Source organism: Crocodylus porosus, unplaced genomic scaffold (assembly GCF_001723895.1).
Source record: "Crocodylus porosus isolate Cpor-Errol unplaced genomic scaffold, CroPor_comp1, whole genome shotgun sequence".
NCBI lineage: Eukaryota > Metazoa > Chordata > Crocodylia > Crocodylidae > Crocodylus > Crocodylus porosus.
The window spans coordinates 46,109,381-46,113,679 of record NW_017728949.1 but is presented as its reverse complement, the minus strand read 5'-3'; positions in this window follow the sequence as shown (position 1 = coordinate 46,113,679).

The window sequence follows — 4,299 nt, the reverse complement described above, 5'->3', positions numbered from 1 at the left end:
GTCCCCTGTGGGGAGGGCTTGCAAGGAAGTTGCTTTGGCCGAGAAGCGCCGGGCTGGAGGTCCCCCCCGCCAGCCCGGAGCCCAGGGCACGTGAGTCCCCTCTTGAGGGTCTGGGGTTTTGTTTTTTTTTAACTTGTTTTGTAAGCCCCGCTGGCCGGGCTCTGCCGGACTGAGCGCGCCTGACAGGTGGGGTCAGGCGGGCGCGCAGCTGGGCTGGACACCACCGGAATGGGAATCCTCCAAGCCGACTGCCCTGGACCTGGCGGCAGTAGTTACATATCGACACGGACCTGGCCCTTGATTGCCAAGTTCATAGGCACAGCAGGGCGGGAATATGGCTCATTGAGGCTTTTGTAGGAGACTGGACCATTAAGTTCAACGAAAACTTCTTCTGTAGCCAATGGAGATGGTGGTTTTGGGGATAAACTCGGTGACTATTAAGACAGGCAGAGTCTGGAGATATTGGGGTAGAGGCAGCCGAAGGGGCTTGTACACTTCTTTTTCTTTCCATTGCTCTTATTGATGTAAGACAGTATTTTGGGGCTCCTGAAGAACGGGTGTTTTAAAACCAATATCAAATCTTGTGAAGTTGATATCTAGTCAGCCCACCTCAAAAACCTGTGTTATTCCTGCTGGAAGTCTCTTGCTGTCGAAAATGAGCTATCCTGATTGTATCATATATTTACTAATGGTTAGTTTGATAGCATGTGCTGAGGGCCGGATCCTGCAGTTGATGCAGAGGTCTTCCCGACTTCAACAAGTGGAAGCAGGATTGGTCCCAGATTTAATGTTCAAAAAGGCTGATTTGAATGGTTGTTCTTTATGATTTATTAGCCCTAGATGGCTAAATCACTTGGAGGGTAGTCATAGGCATAGTAAATGCAAGTGTTTAAAATGTACTCAAGGTATTGACAAGCTAGTTTGTATTAAAGTCTGCATGACACATGGAGAGCGCTTACTTCTGAGTTGACTGTTTCCTAGTTGCAATACCAACCTCTTCCAACAGATGCCCAGAAAGGCAGCACCAGCACTGTTTGGCAGTCCTAATTCTTGGTTCATGTCATTCTGGTAAATTAACTCAGTTATTGAAACTTATTTATTCGCATCATTACAACCTAATATTATTCTTCCTTCCCTGCATACTTATCAGAGAAGTATCTCTATTTGCAGAACCAAAAATATTGTTTCAATCCAGTTCCTTTTTATATCACTTTTTGTGATAAACCAACAATCTGCAAGAGGAAGACTACAACAATATCAGTTATTTGGATGAAACCACCCAACTTAATTTTACTAAATTTCAAGTTAATTTAGGTGCACGTGAAAGAGAAGTTTCCTGGTCAGTAGGACTTGCATTATATCCACGAGACCCAGTTGGTTATACCAATCTGCCTCACTCCTGATGTCACTGCTGCCTTCATGTCCCTGCTAAAGGGAGATGATGCTACGTTTCTAATGGCTTTGGGGAAAGGATAAATGTTATTTTTACAGAGGAAATTGGTCAAAAACACCAAACAGATTTTTATATATCAGACTGTAATCTAGGTTATCCCATTTGTGAAAGATGTATGTGTTAAGGATCTGATTCTGGAAACCTTGACTTTTCATTATGTAAGGGTACTTCATTTTAGTCTTGTTCAGTTTAGTGGGATTGTTCTCTCTTTATATCAGTAAATACATCTAGGATCAGATTCCTTATTGTATCACATACTTATTCTTAAAGAAACCACTTTCATGTGAAACATAAGAGATTGAAACACTTTAGCCCCATTTCTTGAACCTACTGTCAGTAATAAATAAATAATATTAGGAAGTGGACTTTTTTTGTAGAGAAGACTCAATTATTGAAGTTGGTATGGTTTTTATTATTTATACTTGTTCAGTGTTCCCACTATTCTAACTACATCAAAATGATCCTGAGGTTTTTGAGACTACATTGAAAGGAAGGGGCTTATTTTACATTAATTTTAAAGTAGATATGTAAGCCTAGCTCTTGGAACAATTATCAAAATTACCCGAAATCTTGGATTTTCTTGGGCTGTTTTGCTCATTGGTAACATTTACAAGAAAGTATTAGACAATAAATAGAATAAGAAAGAGGAAATCTGGATTGGAAATAGACAATTAATCATCTTAACACATTCCAACCTGCTGCCCATTTAAGTGCCTAAAAAAAGATGTATATCACAGTACTAAAATATGAGTGATGTTATTTGCATGTGTGGCAGCAAAGTGATTTATTTTATAGCAGCTAGTGAAAACAACTTACATTCTCTTTTGCAAATGAGAAGTTTGTGTATACATTTTGTTGAACTACTGCAGATTTGCAAGAAATTATCAGGGGAAGATGATTGGATCTAGCTCCTTCTTTCACATGTATTAGATCATTGTAACTGTATATTGATCATTTTGAGAAGCTAATGCCAGTTTTCAACTGCAGCACAAATTTCATAGATTTCATAGACATTAGGACTGGAAGGGACTTAGAAAATCATTGAATCCAGCCCGCCACCCAAAGGGCAGGAAGTCAGCTGGGGTCATAGGATCCCGGCAAGATAAGCATCCAATTTGCTCTTGAAGGTGTTCAGTGTAGGTGCTTGAACCACCTCCGATGGCAGGCTGTTCCAGACCTTGGGGGCTCGGACAGTAGAGAAATTCTTCCTTATGTCCAGTCTGAAACGGTCCTGTAGTAGTTTTGTAACCGTTCAACCTCATCATCCCTTGGGGCGTGCTGGTGAACAAACATTCCCCCAGGTACTGGTGGTCACCCCTGATAAACTTATAGGTGGCATCAGATCACCCCTGAGCCTGCGCTTTTCCAGGCTAAAGATCTCCATGGCTCTCAGCCTCTCATCGTATGGTCTGGTTTCCTGACCTCTGATCATGCACATAGCTCTTCTCTGGATTCTCTCTAGCTTCTCCACATCCTTTTTGAATTGTGGAGCCCAAAACTGGATGCAGGACTTCAGCTGCGGCCTCACCAAGGCTGAGTACAAGGGGAGAAGGACATCCTGGGATTTGCTTGAGAAGCATCTGTAGATGCAAGCCAGCATTTTGGTCGCTTTACTAGTCGTAGCATTGCATTGCAGGCTCATGTTCATCTTGTGGTCAATGATGACCCCCAAGTCTTTCTTCCGTAGTGCTAGCTAGCGTAGCACTGCTGAGCCTATAAGGATGCAAGGTGGAGAACCTTGCATTTTTTCAGTGTTAAACACCTTCAGGTTCTCATCTGCCCATTTGCTGAGCCTGTCCAGTTCAGCTTGGATCACCCACCTGTCTTCTGATGTGGATGCTTTGCCCCAAAGTTTGGTGTCATCAGCAAACTTGGCCACTCTGGTCCCGGCTCCAATGTCCACATCATTAATGAAGATGTTGAATAAGATGGGTCCAAGGACAGAGCCTTGGGGGACCCCACTGGTCACAGGGCACCATGATGAGTGACTGCCATCAGTTACAACCCTCTGAGTCTGACCACAGAGCCAGTTTCCCAGTCAGTGGATCGTGGTGGACCCAAGGCCACAATTGGCCAGTTTTGCCAAGAGGTGATCATGGGATACCAGATCGAAGGCTTTTTTTGAAGTCAAGATATATGATATCAATCTCTTCTCCCTTATCCAGGTGATAGGTCACCTGGTTATAGAAGGAAATGAGATTGGTCAAGCAAGACCTACCCGCAGCAAACCCATGCTGGCTGTCCCTTAGGATGTTGGCATCGGCCAGTCCATTAAGGATGGCCTCTTTTTAATAAAATTTTCTAAGATTTTTCCCAGGATAGAAGTCAGGCTGATGGGCCTATAGTTAGCCGGATCCACTTTCCTCCCCTTCTTGAAGATGGGCACCACATTGGCCTTCTTTCAGTCTTCAGGCACTACACCAGGGCACCAGGAGTTTTCAAAGATCCGTGCCAGGGGCTGGGCTATGATGCTCACCAGCTCCTTGAGTACCCTGGGGTGTAGATTGTCAGGGCTGGCTGACTTGAAGGTATCCCGCTTCTCAAGATGTTCCTTCACAAGGTCAGCATTTATGGAGGGCAGGGGTCCCCCACCTGGACCTCCCTGTCCTGTAGCGGGCATGGGCATCCCATGGGACTGATGAAAGACCGACACAAAGCCATTTAATAGGTTGGCTTTTTCCTGGGCGTCAGTTGTCCCATCTGATTCAGCAGGGGTCCAGTGTTGCCCTTGCTTTTCTTCTGGCTCCCCACATATCTGAAAAAGGACTTTTTATTGTCCTTGATGCTCGAAGCTAGTTGGAGTTCAGTTGCAGCCTTGGCTTTCCTGGTTTGCTCCCTGCAGGACC